At 43.3% G+C, this 17,319-nt stretch overlaps 1 long non-coding RNA gene across 1 annotated transcript; it reads left to right on the top strand.

The window, feature by feature from the left end:
• The first annotated feature begins 22 nt into the window (after positions 1-22).
• LOC137449201 (uncharacterized) lies at positions 23-4,316 on the top strand. The gene is made up of 3 exons (XR_010989330.1): positions 23-138; positions 537-1,140; positions 2,849-4,316. It is a non-coding gene; the product is annotated as an uncharacterized lncRNA (long non-coding RNA).
• The last annotated feature ends 13,003 nt before the right edge of the window (positions 4,317-17,319 follow it).

The raw sequence follows: 17,319 nt of genomic DNA on the forward strand, positions 1-17,319 counted from the left end.
TCTTAAAATCCCCTCTTCAGTTTCCCCATCATCCCATGGGCCCATTAGCCCATCTTTAAGTAAGGAGAAGTACCATTTGCACAGTGGCAATGGGCAAGACACAGCAAATTCTCTAGTGGTGCAGTGAAATGCAAAGCTGTAAGTCTAATCATATAAAGATATGCCTGCATAGATCTTTCAGTGAGGCTGGCTATGTAACAAATATTGACATGTGCTGGGTGTTTGTGTCAAGCTCTGGTTATAAACCCAGGTGCACAGGCAGTTTGTTTAAAATTTAATGGGATTGTAGTATTAGATACTCTAAATTAAGGCCAGAGTCCTTACAAGTGTGATGGATTTCTCTCTACATGTAAGTGAAAATGAGCAAACCAAATATGAGTTAGTCATCTCAGTGCTGCTAGAAATCCAATATCCTCAATGTTCTAGCTAATTTGATAAACATTTTTAAGGAAAACAGATGTTATTTGTTTTAATAGGCTGGAAAATAGATCCACAGAGCAATACAAGTAGGATGTATTTACTTTTCTATTTCACAGAGTCACCAGATCATTTCAGCTGGAAGAGATCTCTCAAGATGAAATAGTCCGGTCCCTTCTGCTAGAGGAGGTTACCCAAGTTGGAGACTTGGACAGCTTCTCTGGGTAGTCTGTTCCAGTATCTGTCCACCTCACAGGAAAAACATTTTCTCATGTTCAGATCAAATATCTTGAGTTTTTTACTTGTACTCATTGCCTCTTGTCTTGTCATTGGACAGTGATGCAAAATATGGTGCTCTCTTCATTCCCCCTTATTGGATATTTCTAAAAAATTATAACATTCTCCTGGAGCCTTCTCTGAGATAAATAGTCTTAGCTCTCAGCCTTTCCACATGAAAGGTGTTCCAGTCCTTTAGTTGTCTTTGGGGCTCTGCACCAGATTTATCCTAGTTAGGTTCCTATGCATCTTGTACTGGGGACCCCAGAAATGGACCCAGCATTCCAGGTTCTGTGTTGCTCACCAGAGGTCTAAGCCAAATTTTTCCACCCTGTCCAGGTCTCTCTGACTGCACAGCTACCTGGAGCATCAGCCACTCCTCAGTTTCATGTCATCTGCGAAAACTTGCTGAGGATACACACTGTCCCAGTATCCAGGTTGGAAATGGTAAATTGAAAGAGTGTTCTCTGAAATCTGTTTCTGTGTCTGGAACAGGGACATGGTTCAGGACTTCTGAGGATCCCATACATCAGTAATCTTTCATCTAACAGCTCTGTTTCTGTGGTAGGAGTCACCACCAAGATGTTCGCTTGTTTCCTGGTTTTAAGCAATGATATCATACTGTAAAATAATCTCAGTGTGCAGCAGGTCTCCTTTGTTTACAAGTGTGTGTATGGATCAGGAAGAAAACAAGTCACTTGTGGTCTACTGCTCATCACCAGGTCTCATAACAGCAATTTATTGGCTGGTGCAATGAAGTATCGTTTTCTGGTGGGCTTTGAAAGTCTTAAGGTAATTGATTGTTCTGAGGAAAGCTGGAGTATGGGTTTAACAGGTGACTATCCAGTTTCCCAGAGGCCTCATTTTTTGAATATTCTAGAGAAACCAGTATCAGTAACCAGCCTGTTCAGACATTGCTTGACTTGTTGATGCGTGTCTGTTAAGGAACAAAAAGCTGATCCTGTAGAAAGCAGTGCTGAAGAATTTCATAGTTGTCCATTGCCAAACATGGTTAAGTGGAAGTTTTCCCACTGTGTTGTAAACTTGAGTTTGTTACAGTACTGGTCTGGCTGATGCCCTAAAAGCATGGCTTATCCATGAGTAAAGTATTTACTTGCAATGGCAAAGGAATTGTCTCTGTCCTTACTGTGAACAGTCATATTCCACCTCATTGTATTCTCTACTCAGGTAAACCATACAATTCCTTCAGTTTTTCATCATGAAAAACTTCCTAGAAATCTAATTACTTTTGGACACTGGGGAAGGAGGCAAAACTGTCCAAAACTCTCCAGCTGAGATCTTGCATAATCTATGACAGTGCTAAAAGCCTTGTTATGGACACGATACACCTGCTAATTCTCCTGTTGCCAGTAGGCTTGTTAGCTTGTCTTAAAAAGAAGTGAGGTTAATTTGTCAAGTCTTGTCAAGCATGTGGTAGCTCTTCCTTCTCATATTTGAGGTGATTTCAAAGGATGCTGATTGTCTTTTCAAACACTTGAAGGAAAATTGAGTGTGAGCTGGCTACTTTGTAATGTAACACCTCCATACAAAAAATAAATTACCACCATCTGTTCTTTCCGCAATTTGGCTTCCCAATGGCACTTATAAATGACTGCTAAGACCAGATCATCTTCAGAACACAGTTCATCAAGCCCAGCTAAATAGTAATTAAAAAAAAAAAAAAATCCCCCACTCCCTAAGCTTGCTTTGAACTGCTTTTTACCACTTAGGTTAAAGTCTTACCTTATTCATTTTAATTGTGCTAGTAGCTGTTAAACATCTGACTTTTTTGCAACTAACGAGGAGATGGCTTTGCTTGCCTGCTGGGAACTGTCACTAATTGTATTTTGGGTTTTGATTGTCTGGGGGTTTTCTTCTGCCTGTTTGGTTTGGTGGTTTTGTTTATTTGTTTTTATTACTACTACATTTATTATGTGATTAATTTGGGAGTTTTTCTTCCAGCTTCACCCCCTTTTGTCTTCACGTATTCTTGCCATATTTTAAGGCTTTTGCCTTATATTTGATACCAGTAAAGGATTTGCAGTTCACCCAAGTCTGTGGTCTTCTATAATTTCACTTCTTTCACACTGGAAGTAGTTTAAAGATGTGGGCTTGATCTGAAGTTTCTAACATATTTGTCCCTTTTATTTTTCAGCCTGTAGTCAAGACCTTCATGTACGGAAGCCCTGTTTTGTCAGTTTAAGGGAGAGAGATTGAGGAGTGTCCACTTTGAAATTAATTCACTGCTTTGTTTGTTTTCAACACCTGTAGTTGTTCCTATATTTTGGACTACAGAGGAAGCATACGATTCAACAACATTTTGATCTACTTCACATTTTTTAATAAGCTTTGTCTTTTATTATTTGTATTCTGGCCATTATGCTTATCATAAACTAAACTGACTCAATCTTGTTCATTGTATTAAGACTTTCAGCTCTTCTTCATCCTTCACTGTGGTTTTTTACAACCGTATAAGACATTTCATGCACTTTTCTCTCCTTACTGTGACCAAAGCTATTTAAAAAGTCTCATTTTTAGGTCTATGTTCAGGTTGTCTCATTGTTATTTTCTAGTGTGCCTCTGACTATCCTGTTCAATCCTTATTTAGAATGTTCCTCGCATGTTATGTTAAGAAATAATGGGGTAGTCAGAGCCTTTGTATAATAGCTCATCTAGCTAAGCTTGTCCCCAGAAGTGTCTGATATCAAAGAGTTAAAATCACTCTAAGTGCTATCAGTTAAGTGACCTTTCCCATGCCACTATCAACAATAATTAACAGCGTGGTTTTAAGAAAGATTTTTGAAACGTGCCTCTTGGATCAATGCAGCCCGTTTAGTTTGCATGTGAGGTTATAAAATGCAAGTACTGTAGGAGTTCTACGAACATTTTAAAAATATTTTATTTACCTTTGATTAAAATAAAGTGCATCCTTTTACTTTGTGACATATTTAGTATTTTGTCTTGAAATGTAGCGCTCCTTTTCTGCAATTTTCATTGCAATGAGTTCAGGAAAGCTGTAGTTACAGGCAGGACAAAGGAGATCAGACAAGAGCAAGCTTGGTGTTTGATCTTGGGCCAGTTACTTAACTACTTTGTAGCTTACACTGGCTCTGCTCTGTAAGGTAAGTGCACCAATTTCATCCTTTTCTGGAAAGCACTTAGAGCTGCTATCAAAGGCACCATATTCCAGTGGCAAACAACAGCTACAGCAGAGTTAATGCCTTAACTTTACACAAATAAGAGCTTTAACTCCTCGCCTGGGAACTGAATACACCACAGCTGTACATACTTTCTTTCAAAGCGTGGGTTTCTTGCAAGTTAAAGTTTAACTTCTGGTAAGGAAAAATTCCAGTAACAACTAGCTGCAATGATTTACCTACTAAGTGCCCCATTAGAGAAATAATTACACAAAGTTTTGTGGTTGTGGGGTTTTGGGTTTTTGTTTGGTTGGGATTTTAAAAAAATACAATTCTAATGATTGATTAAAACTCAGCATTCATTTCCTGTCTAATACAACAAATGTACCATTGCAATGTTTTCCCCCACCTTAAATTCATCAGGATAATAAATATTTTTCTGTAGTCTGAATGAAGAGACTCTTATTTCAACAACTGCTGCTTAATACTCCTCTTGTAAAGCTGCATTACCTGACTGCTCCCCATTTATGAGGGCAGCAAATATACAAATATTCCCTAGAGAAGAATGATGTTACAGCATCTTGGCCCAAATGTCAGGATAATTTCCTTATGCTCTTCTTCAGAGTAACATTCTCGCTTGGAACTGCTCCATCTTTACCTTGGAGAGAGAATTTAATAATGGGAAGCGTAAGGAGAAGGGAGGAGATTTAGGCATGTACTTGCTGTTAACTGGAAGAATAGCAAGCTCTGGAGGCTCATTTGATAGTATTAAAAAGCCTTGGCTTGTGCCAGAGCTGCAGATGTTTAGTATCTAAAGGTATACTGTACATTTCATCTTCCTAAAACACAGATTGTGTAGTCATACATTGCAGAGCTAATGGAAGAAGCAGTTTGTTTACTAACACCATTCACCATCACAGTATCTGCATGCTTTAAGGGTATGAGATATGGAAGTTCATGAAGTTGAAAGCGTGTGTGGTTTAAAACCTCCAACTTCATATTCCAAGGTAAAGTAATCGATGGAAGATCTGCACGGCACCACCATTTTCATGAGACCTACTGTCATTAACTTTCAGATGTAATTTGAATCACATGATGAGTCAATGACAAACAGTAAATTTAAAGGGTTATCTTGTAAAATCATAGACTTAAAGCCAACTACCACAATTAAGCCTGCCCAGTGGTGCTTTATGCAGTAGATTAACTTGCTGGGAGACTAAAGAGGAAATCAAGGTTAAACTGCTGACCTTTGTGAACTTTGGACACTGTCCAAATTGACAAGTGCAGTTGCTATGGGAATTTAAAAAACAACCACAAAAAATCACAATAAACAAATCCAACAAGATAGTAAAACCAAAACCAAATAAACCAAACAAACCTTCAGCCTAGTTTCGACCGTGTAGATGAAATTGGTTGGAAAATGCCTGTATTTCAATGGAGAAAATCAACAAAGGCAGACATACTGTGTGGCAAATACCAAAGTGTTGACTACAAAGTGCAGATGAAAGAGATTGTAAACCAGCCTCAGTGTGTATCTCCACGCTCTGGGTGGGGAAAATAGGAATGTGTAACATGCCCAGCATCACTGGAACCTCTTGGGACAGAGTCCAAAATCAGAGTCTCAGAAGTCTTGATCACATTCTTATTTTGCTCATCAGCTGTGCCCTTTGGGATGGGACTAAATGAAAGCAATTGGCTGAGAAAGAGGTGACGGTTGGCTGGATGCAGTTCATTGATAAGGTGGTGAAGCCCTGAAAATACAGACTAGAAGCTGGAAGATCTGCTGACTGTATAGAAAGGTAGTGCTGATGAGGTGGTGCTGCTGCAGTGAACACAGACACGACTCAAGCACAGAGAAATAGAAGTCACACCTGTGGTTGAGTGAAGGGTCCAGCTTCTTTCCCCGCACTATTGCTGAGGGCAATCGTACTGTGTCAGCCTGGCAGATTTCTTCACAGTGTGTCTGAGGCTGTAAGCAGAGGCCCAGTTTTTCTTTCTTGCTGCTTTAATCACCTTTTAAAACTTCTTCAAAGTCACCCTGTGCAAATAACAGTCTTGAGAAGTTAATGAAAGCATACAATACCCATCCCTAAATGCACCTTGCATAAATGTTTCTAAGGATAAATTAGAGTCAAAATTCTTATTTCATAATACTTTTAAGCTTCACCTCAATAAGGATTTTTTTTCCCTAAAATAAGAGTTCAGAAAAAAAGCATAAATTTGCCACAAATGTAGCCTTGCAGCTCCAAAAAGTTTCCCTAAGTGCTTTTAAGCACCCTTTGTAGCTGCATAAAGGTCTCTAGCTTCCTTCCCATCATAAGAAGGACACAGCTGCTGGTGCAAGTTCCGAGGAGGGCCACAGAGATGATCCAAGGGCTGGAACATGTATATTATGAGGACAGGGTCAGGGAGATGGTGGTGTTCATCTTAGCGAAAATACTGGGCGTACTGTATAGCTACATTCCAATACATGAAAGGATCCTGCAGGAAGGCTGGAAAGGGACTTCTCATAATGGTGTGTAGTAGTAGGACAAGGGGGAATGGTTTTAAGCTGAGGGAGAGTAGGTTTACACTGGATCTTAGGAAGAAGTTTTTCAGTATGAAGGTGGTTATGGATACCTCCTCCTTGGGGTTGTTCAAGGCTGGATTGGATGAGCAGCTGAGTGTAGTTGAGAGATGTCCCTGCCTGTGGGGGGGAGGTTGGAATGGAATTAAATAGAATTAACCACATTGGAAAAGACCTTTGAAATCATTGAGTCCAACCTATCATCCAACACTATTATATAATCTCTAGATGATCTCTATGGTCCCTTCCAACTTAGGCCATTCTATGAAGCTTCAGTCCTGTGGTTGAGCTCTGGGAATATGAGATTACTTGCTAAGGTTAAAATATTTGCAGTCTTGGTAGTGCTGTGTAAATGTAAAAGAAGATGGAAGTTGATGGGTAGTGATACAAACCATTTACTTTACCCCTTTCCATCTCTTGTCCAAGCTAAGTAAGCCAATTTTCCTTGCAGAATTTAGCTATTCAGTTCCAGTCTGCCAATTTGGTTGGAGATTCCCTTCCCCTTTAAAAGGAAGTGAGTGGGGAGAGGCTGGAAGACAACAGCCAGAGCTTCCCAAGCAGAGACACTGCACTGAGTCCATGCCACCAGGATGGGTATGCTACAGCTACTTCAATTCTTCAATTGGGAGAAAACAAAAAACCTAAACAAACAAAAAAAAGGACTAGCATAGCAAATAAATTGTGCAGTTTCCTTTCTCAGATGTTAAGTCAAAACACTTGCAAAAAAAAACATCCCCTGGGACAAGCACCTATTCACATGATAAGCTTAATTGCTGACAGCTATTATTCCTCATCCAAAGAGGCTTGGTACACTTGAATTAATTTCTATGTGCAGAAGGTGCAAGTACCTGCAAGTAGCATAGTTCATACCACAAAAATCTAATGCTTTTTGACAATGTTGCAGGCTTCCCCCACCCCACCTTAAGACTGTTGTTTTAAAAACGCATGTGATATAGTAGATTGCTTGTATTTTTAGAAGATCATCAGAAGGACTTGTCAGCAACATGTCCTGGTGTGAAAATAACAGAAAGCAAGGAACTGATCACTCTCTCTGGAATATTGTTAGATTTCTGGAGGAAATTAGCACTGTAATACGTTATGTTTGGGTTCAAATTTGTGATAGTTGATCTTACTCCAATGCAGGAATTACAGAATCACCAAGGTTGGAAGAGACCTCAAAGATCATCAAGTCCAACCTGTCACCACAGACCTCATGACTAAACCATGGCACCAAGTGCCATGTCCAATCTCCTCTTGTACACCTCCAGGGATGATGACTCCACCACCTCCCTGGGCAGCCCATTCCAATGGTGAATGACTCCCAGTGAAGAACTTTCTTCTCACCTCGAGCCTAAACTTCCCCTGGTGCAGCTTGAGACTGTGTCCCCTTGTTCTGGTACTGGTTGCTTGAGAGAAGGCAAATCAATCAAGGCAAATTCTTTTAGATATAATGTAAGCCAAAAATTATTTCCACGTGCTCGATTATTCAGAAATTGGCTTGACTGTTGTTAAATTTCGTATGTCCACTAGATGTCAGCCATGTATGCTGTTCCGATTAAAACCTATCCTTGCTTAAGCGACTCTGTTGAACTGGGAGATTCGTTAAAATTTGTGGCAGTGGAAACGTTGGTGTTTATTGATCACTGAGCAGGGAGAAAGGAAAGCCATGCATGGCAGGCAGAGGGGTGTTGCACGGAATATAAAAGCAACATGTTCTTATTTGGAATAAGGAGGTGACCCTTCTCTTCTGATAAGGCTGCCCCATTAACTCCTTCATTTTCCCTAACTCTTCCCCAGGACATTCAGCAATTAATGAAAAGTGTGATTTCCTGCACATTTCTGGTCATCCTGAATTGTCTGAGAGAACATATATATATGTTTGGAAAGCATTTGCACACTTTACTATCACTGAATTTTCCCATTGGTGTATGTGGGATTGGGTAATGGTATTAACTAGCTGGAGCCATGAATAGGAGCTGGCTCCAAAGTTTAAGCGGAAAGGTATTCAGTACAGACTGGGTTTTCTGAACAGCACAGGTCTTGTCTTGGGCAAGTTCCTTTAGTCTTAGCTACATCCTCCAGAGATTAAGAATGGCTTGAGGAGATGCCATGAAATTTATTATCTCTATTTTCCACTTAGTTTCCCCTTGATTTAAAGAGAAGCAGCATTAGGCCTGAAGGTAGTAAAGGGCTTTTTGATATGGATGGGAATATTGAAATGTAAGTATTTTTATCTGAAGTGCGAAAAAGAAAGAGGGAAATTCCAGAATTACCTTCTTTCATAGATTTCATAATTTTCATACATTTCTTTTGGTGAAGACTTTATCTTATTTTTTTTCTGTAGTGAATAAGTCATCTTGCTGAAGTCCCAGTCTGGAACACAGGATTTACTTCAACATATTTTATGTGACTTTGGGAGCAAGGTTCAAAGAAGAGAGTTTAAATAGGAGAAAAGAAACTAAGCAAGGGCCCATTTGAGGAAACCAAGTGCTCAGACCACTTTTTTTTTTTCACTTGATGTCTTCATTTTCTGGCCTAACTAGTTCAGATCAGGTCTGTCTCCTAATCTTTGGCTCCTCTAGAAGAAACCATAGCTATTCTTTACTTCTTTTCCATTCTACCAGCAGAAAATTATCTGATGTTACTACTATGTTGTGAAACTTTTGCAGCTACACAGGCTGCTTGCCAGTGCTTGTTATGCTTTGCAGGTATGCTGTATGTACTGACTGCTCTCAAAGAGCCTTTTTTTTTTTTCCTCTCTCTTGATTGTTGTTGTTTTTCACTCCTTTAAGGGCTTCTGTGAGGCTTTCAGATTTGCTTCATTTTATGGAGATATTGCCAAAAAATGAATCTTTTTTCTGTATCTTTAGAAGGAAGGTGATGCAGGCACCTCTGCTAAACCACAGTCCTAGTCCTTTTTTCTCTCTCTTTTTTTTTCTTTTTTTTTTTTTTTTAATGCTAAAATTTCACATGAGTTGACAGGAAAACTCAAGTACTGGCCACTTTCAGTAGATTCCATGATTTTTCTCATATAATTTGCATACTACTGTGAGCTTCACATATCCTTAAAAGCAGGTCAGGCTCTAGTGTCTCTGGCAGCACTTTTCTTTCACCAATAAATAGAAACCCATGGTAATTTGAATTGGTAATATAGGCTTAGCATGTTAATTCTAGAGCAACACAAAAGAAGAAGTTTTTATTTTGTGTAGCTATCTGATCTTTATTATCACTTCTGTAAATGCATTCTATGTTGCTTCTGTGATTAGTTAGTTCTCATACATGGAAATTGCATGCCTTGCATTACTCTCCATATACTAAAGAACAGATTGACTAGGTGCTCTTGTGAGCATGTCTGCTATCAACAGCTAATGTTGCAGCTTATACAGAGCTGAAGGGATATGATAACAGTTTAAAGAGGTCAGTTTTCTTGAGGTGTAATTCTTTTCTATGTAGCATTATTGTCATTGCAAATTTTTGCCAGAACTGGTGTCCACTGAGCATGCCTCTGTGCCTGCATGCCTTGGCGCTCTTTCACTACATATTCTGGGGCATGTCACTCACCCCAAGTTGATCATATTCTTGCATATAAATTGACCCTTATGTTGCCTTTTGAGGTGCATGTAGAAAACTTGCTTTGCCTTTTGATATAAAAGCATGCAAGGATGATAGCTTCATTTTCAGCCTTTTAAAGCAGAGAAGTCCCTTCCCAGAAGGACATTCCAGCTACTTTTCTCTTTACAAGGACGTGGGGATGGGTACAGACTGACAAAACTGATATGTGCATTCCTCTAGAGCTGACTATGCCTACATGCCTCAGCATGAGTTGTGTCTTATTTTCAGTCTTTCTTCTAGCTGTGTTCTTTATATGACCTTCAAGTTATCTCTCAAATTTCAGTTCTGCTCCTTGAGCCCTGTCAGATGCCTTCTGCAGCCTTCATTCTCATCTGTTCTTGTCCTTTCAGGAAGCTGTCAATAGATAATTTGTCCTGTATTCCTTCAGGAAGCTGTGATCATTTCTCCTACAGATAAAAAGTAACAGGAACAGATGTTAAACCACAAAGTAGTCTGTAACAGTATTTTCTCCTATATGGCATACTGAAAGTGCCTATTGAACTCTCCTTATCTAGGAGAAAGTACCAAAACCACCAAAAATGGTTTTAAAATATTTCCAATCACAGTGATAAGAATATATGCTGCTGGCTGGATGAAATTGTATTATCAAACATCTGAAGTCCTAAATATTTACTTCGATGACTTAATTGTGGCCTTCCAGTATCTGAAGGGGGCCTACAAGAAGGCTGGGGAGGGACTTCTCAGGATACCAGGTAGTGATAGGAGTAGGGGGAATGAAATGAAGCTGGAGGTGGGGAGATTCAGGATGGATGTGAGGAGGAGGTTCTTCACCATGAGAGTGGTGAGTCCCTGGAATGGGTTGTCCAGGGAGGTGGTTGAGGCCCTGTCCCTGGAGGTGTTTAAGAGCAGGCTGGATGAGGCTCTGTCCAGCCTGATCTAGTGTGGGGTGTCCCTGCCCATGGCAGGGGGGTTACAACTAGATGATCCTTGTGGTCCCTTCCAACCCTGACTGATACTATGATACTTTTCCATGCTAAAGCTCGTAAATTCAGTTAGTTAGCAAATGCAGTTAGTAAGCTTTTAAAAAAGATTTGTGGAGTTAATGACAAAGGATATTCCTGGCAGCATGAACCATTTGGCTAAAAATCTACCAGTCCCATTAAAGATAACCAAGAATTAATGTTGTGTGCCTTTTTTCCTGTTCCTTTATTGTATGCATCCTCTAAATCAAATTCAGAACTAAACACTCTTAAAAGTAATAATAAACTTGGTATCAGCTCTTTGTTCCAATCTGTAACAGACCCTTCTTTTGAGCTGTGATTTTACTTATTTTTTTTTTTTATTTGCTTGTTTTCTCAGTTCAAAATCAAATCAACCCCATGGAAGAAATTAGGTCTCTCATACCCATTTTGAGTTTTTCTAATTTTTCCTCAACATTCTGTCTTTCTCAAACCCTGGGTTCATCTGGATGCAATTTACTTCTCATGTAAAATTTGTAAAATTCCCTGGGTACCAGCCCTCATGAACCAAGGGGTTCAGGAGGGTTGGACCTACTTCAAACAGGAGCTCTTGAAGGCACAGGAACTGGTGGTTCCCACGTGCTGAAAGGCAAGCCGGCAGGGAAGGCGACCGGCCTGGATGAGCAAGCAGCTCCTGGAGGATTTAAGGGGGAAGAAGAGGCTGTATCACCTTTGGAAGGAGGGGAAGGCTTCTCGAGGTATGTTCAAGGAAGCTGTTAGATTATGTAGGAATAAAATTAGGGAGGCAAAGGCCCAGCTGGAACTGAAGCTGGCCACCTCAGTCAAATATAATAAAAAGCATTTTTATAAATATATTAACAATAAGAAGAAGGGCAGGAAGAACCTGCACTCTATTGGACCTGGAGGGGAACATGGTGACCGAAGATGAGGAAAAGGCTGAGGTCCTGAACACCTTCTTTGCCTCAATTTTTAACAGCAAGGCAGGAGGAGCTCAGGATGAGTGGCCTCCGGAGCTGGGCGATGGGGTCGGGGAGCAGTGTAGTGCCCTGGTAATCCATGAGGAATTAGTTCAGAACCTGCTGAGCCACTTGGACACTCACAAGTCCATGGGACTGGATGGGATCCATCCTAGGGTGCTGAGAGAGCTGGCAGATGAGCTGGCTCTCCATCATTTTCCTCCAGTCCTGGCTCACCGGTGAGGTCCCAGGTGACTGGAAACTGGCCAACGTGGTCCCCATCCACAAGAAGGGTCGGATGGAGGAACCTGGAAACTACAGGCCAGTCAGCCTGACCTCAGTGCCAGGGAAAGTGATGGAGCAGATTATCCTGGCAGCAATAACTGCGCACCTGAAGGATGGCCAAGGGCTCAGGTCCAGCCAGCATGGATTTAGGAAGGGCAGATCCTGCCTCTCCAACCTGATCTCCTTCTATGATCAGGTGACCCGTCTGGTGGATGTGGGGAGGCCTGTGGATGTGGTCTACCTGGACTTCAGCAAGGCCTTTGACACCGTCCCCCACAGCAAACTGCTGGCTAAGCTGTCAGCCCGTGGATTGGACAGCAACACTCTGTGCTGGGTTAGGAACTGGCTGGAGGGCCGGGCCCAGAGAGTGGTGGTGAATGGTGCCACATCCAGCTGGCGGCCAGTCACTAGTGGTGTCCCCCAGGGATCAGTGCTGGGCCCCGTCCTCTTCAACGTCTTCATTGATGATCTGGATGAAGGGGTAGAGTCAGTCATCAGCAAGTTTGCAGATGACACAAAGTTGGGGGCAGATGTTAGTCAGTTAGAGGGTGGAAAGGCTCTGCAGAGGGACCTCGACCGACTGGACAGATGGGCAGAGTCCAATGGGATGGCTTTCAACAAGTCCAAGTGCCGAGTGCTGCACCTTGGCTACAGCAATCCCATGCAGAGCTACAGGCTGGGGTCAGAGTGGCTGGAGAGCTGCCAAACAGAGAGGGACCTGGGGGTGCTGACTGACAGCCACCTGAATATGAGCCAGCAGTGTGCCCAGGTGGCCAGGAGGGCCAATGGCATCCTGGCCTGCATTAGGAATAGTGTGGCCAGCAGGAGCAGGGAGGTCATAGTGCCCCTGTACTCTGCTTTGGTTAGGCCGCACCTTGAGTACTGTGTCCAGTTCTGGGCCCCTCAGTTTAAGAAGGACATCGAAACACTTGAGCATGTCCAGAGAAGGGCAACAAGGCTGGTGAGAGGCCTTGAACACAAGCCCTATGAGGAGAGGCTGAGGGAGCTGGGATTGTTTAGCCTGGAGAAGAGGAGGCTCAGGGGTGACCTCATTGCTCTCTACAACTACCTGAAGGGTGGTTGTAGCCAGGAAGGGGTTGGCCTCTTCTCCCAGGTAACCAGCACCAGAACAAGGGGACACAGTCTCAAGCTGCGCCAGGGGAGGTTTAGACTCGAGGTGAGGAGGAAGTTCTTCACCGAGCGAGTCATTCATCATTGGAATGGGTTGCCCAGGGAGGTGGTTGAGTCATCGACCCTGGAAGTGTTCAAGGGGAGATTGGACGTGGCACTTGGTGCCATGGTCTAGTCATGGGGTCTGTGTTGATAGGTTGGACTCAATGATCCTCGAGGTCCTTTCCAACCTAAGTGATACTGTGATACTGTGATACTGTGTTAATCCGGGTGTTTCAGCTCTGGCAGATAGGGTCCACACCTACAAGTCTGCCCTGCCACCTATGCTACCTCCTGCTATACAGCATCAGTGCATTTTCTGGGTGGAACTCACTGCACATGCTTCCAAACGTGTGAAACTATTAAATTTTCTTCCAGTGTCTTCCAAATTCTGGAGATATTCACACTCCAATATCTTCCACACATTTTTTTTCCTATGTCAGTTCCTGGAAACTGGCTTTGTGAAGTGTCTTCTGAAGCAATTTGCACAGTGTTAACTATGTTTTTTTCCATTTCCTTTCTCAAAGAGCCTTCACAGTGAATGTTTTCGTTCCCTGCTGAAGAAGCCAACAGCTTGACAACCTTTCCTGTGGAAGAGCCTTTTCCTTTAGCCCTTTCCTTTGTGAATCTCTCATGCACGATTGAGGAATCTGTCACATCTGACTTAATTTAGTCACAAATACATGGCTGTAAAATATTAAAAGGGCTTTTCTGTTACTGAACTTCCAGCAGTTTCATTTCTTTTAAAAGAGTATTTCTGAAACTTATTTCTGCTGGTGTCATGGTACTACTGGCAATGACTCCCTAAGGTGGCTGGCAGCTGAGCCTGTTGCAGGGATGAGTTATTCCATCTCCTCTGTGAATCCTGCTCCTCCTGCAGCTCAGCTAGCAAGCAGTCATTGCTGCCCTCGTGGCACCTCCAAGTCCATTCTGTCCTCCTCCAGGCTCCCTGTGCCCACAGCCAAAGACCTTCATCTCACTTTGGGGCTGTAGTTGTTGTGACAGGAGCAATGTGAGAAATTACACATGGCCTCTGCTCTCACAGTGAGATGAAATGTGCTGTTAACCTTCCCTGACCCAAGAATTACCAGATTTTTGAAGTGGTTAACTCATGACTGTAAATGCAATTTTTGTATTGTTTGGTTAAACCCAGTGGTGTACACAATAGTTACAAGAGCAGTGTGTGTGCACCAGAAGAAAATGTTTTAATAGGTTACAGAAGTGTGCAGCAGCCTGTGATTAACTGCATAAAATGAAAACTGTAGAAAGAAATACAGCTTGTCTACAAGGTTTCTTTAAGTTAAAGCACTCTAACTTTCTGTGTTTTAACAGAAAAGCCTATTTTAGAAAGCTAATTAAAATGTACATATAGTCAGCATACGATTTAACATGTGCAGCATAAGTATGAAGCAAATTAATGACCTCTCCACAAAATTTCCTTACAGCAGAATGGATACAGATTGTAAGAATTGGTTCAGATTTAGCCCAATATTCTCTGAAGACATTTTCTTCCCAGTGTACATAGGAGCAATTGTACAAGATGGTAACAAATGGATGTGCCAACATAGGATGCTGTAGGGGGACCTTGGGGAGATTCCCTGGGCAAGGGCTGCCCTTAGCTGCTCTTAGCCATTGCTAAACGAGTGGATGTTATCTCTTACCTCCTTTGTGCCATACAGCCCCTGGTGCTATGATACCAGTCTTGAAAATGACAGTGGCAGTTCTAAATGGCAAAATGGTTGTTTCCAGCACAACCACAACTCATACCCTTTGTGAACACAGTGAGGTAGCTGGCATGGATTGAATTGAACCTGCTGCCATTATTCACACCATGCTGCAGTCATGCCTTGAAGTTCATATTGCAACATGGGAGGCTTCCTGTTCCAGTTGCTGCTTCAGGGTTCCAGGTTCTTGGGTGTTGGTCTTTTCTGCTGGGATTGTGATGGGGCAAAGAGGGATGGGGGAGTAGTTTTCTGGCTTGGGCTTTTGGCTTGCTTGCTTCTGCTCACTCGTGTTTTGCACCCTGCTTTTCCTGCAAACAGGCTAAGGTAATTATGCATTTTGTAAACTCTTTTTTTTTTTTTTTTTGGTCTCAATCTGGAGTTCTTGTGTTAAAGGGTAAAAAAGCAGCGTCTGCCCAGACAGAGCTGTTTCACCAACATGCTGGAGTCCAGGCTGTCAGCTGCAGAGAATGCTTCAGCCTGGCACTTGGAATAGAGGGGGAGGGAGAGGACACCTGTGTCCGGTGTGAGCAGGTGAATTTTCTCCTCAGCATGGTGGCAGAGCTGAAGGATGAAGTGGCCGAGCTGAAGGAGGAGGTAGCTAGGCTAAGGACCATAAGGGAAAGCGAAAGGGAGTTAGACTTGTAGGAGAAGGCTCTGCAGATCTCCCCTGCTGAGGGAAGGGTTCCTGGAGGCAGAGAGGGATGGATACAGGTCCCTGCCAGGGGTGGCAAGAGAAATCCACCCCGACCCTCTCCTCCTCCTCTGCTGCCCTTGCATAATAAGTATGAGGCCCTGCAGGCTGAGGGCAGTAAGGATGAGAGGGCTGAGGCTGAGGAGCAGCCATCCAGAGGGGAGCCTAAGGCTAAGCGGACCCCACCAGCTGTAACGGCCGGCTCTGGGGGGAAGCCTAAGCCCAAGCGGTCCCCACCAGCTATAATGACCAGCTCCACAAAGAAAAGGAGAAGGGTTATAGTTGTTGGGGACTCTCTCCTGGGGGGTACTGAGGGACCCATATGTCGTCCCGACCCGTCCCACAGGGAGGTCTGCTCCCTACCAGGGGCAGGGGTTAGGGACATTGCGAAGAGATTCCCTGAATTAATCCAGCCCACTGACTATTACCCTCTGCTGGTGATACAGGCTGGGAGTGATGAGATTGACAGGAAGGGCACCAGGGCAATTAAGAAGGAATTCAGGGCCCTTGGACAATTGATTGATGGGGCAGGAGCTCAAGTGGTGTTCTGCTCAATTCCTTCAGTGTCAGGGGTGTACACTGAGAGGAATGGGAGAACCCACACCATCAACAATTGGCTCAGGGGATGGTGCCAGCGGCAGAACTTTGGGTTCTATGACCACGGGGCAACTTTCACTTCACCTGACCTGCTGGGTCCTGATGGGGTGCATCTATCTAGAAGGGGTAAGAGAGTCCTAGCACTGGAGTTGGCAGGGCTCATTAGGAGGGCTTTAAACTAGGTCTGAAGGGGGTGGGTGAGGCAATCGGTCCCTCTGCAGAGGTAAGAGTAGGGTGCAAGGTAGGGTCAGTGGAGAAGTCAGGAACCCAGCTGCGATGCATGTACACCAATGCACGCAGCCTGGGCAATAAGCAAGAGGAGTTGGAGGTCCTAATCCATCAGGGCGACTATGATGTAGTCGCCATCTCAGAAACTTGGTGGGACAGCACCCATGATTGGAGTGCTACAATGGGGGGTTACAGGCTCTTTAGGAGAGACAGGCGAGGGAGAAGAGGAGGAGGGGTGGCTCTGTATATTAGAGAGTCAATCTCTGCCACACAACTTGAGGTGGAAGATGAGGTAGTTGAGAGCCTGTGGGTCAAAATCAGAGGACAACCTAACAAGTCTGACATCCTGATTGGAATCTGTTACAGACCACCCAACCAGGATGAGGCGGCTGATGAGTTGTTCTACAAGCAACTGGAGGCTGTCTCAAGATCATCAGATCTTGTCCTTGTTGGTGACATCAAGCTCCCAGATATCTGCTGGGAAATTAATTCAGCAGGGAGGAGGCAGTCCAGAAGATTCCTGGAGCGAATGGAGGACTGCTTCCTGACACAGCTGTTAGGCGAGCCTACCAGGGGACAGGCTCTGCTTGACCTGCTGTTCTGCAATAGGGAAGGGCTGGTGGGAGACGTGATCGTGGGAGGCTGCCTAGGGTGCAGTGACCACGAGATAGTGAAGTTTTCAATATGCAGGGAGATAGGGAGGAGCACCAACAGAACCT

Source organism: Melanerpes formicivorus, unplaced genomic scaffold, assembly GCF_026170545.1.
Source record: "Melanerpes formicivorus ecotype bairdi unplaced genomic scaffold, bMelFor1.0.p_v2 SCAF_2, whole genome shotgun sequence".
NCBI lineage: Eukaryota > Metazoa > Chordata > Aves > Piciformes > Picidae > Melanerpes > Melanerpes formicivorus.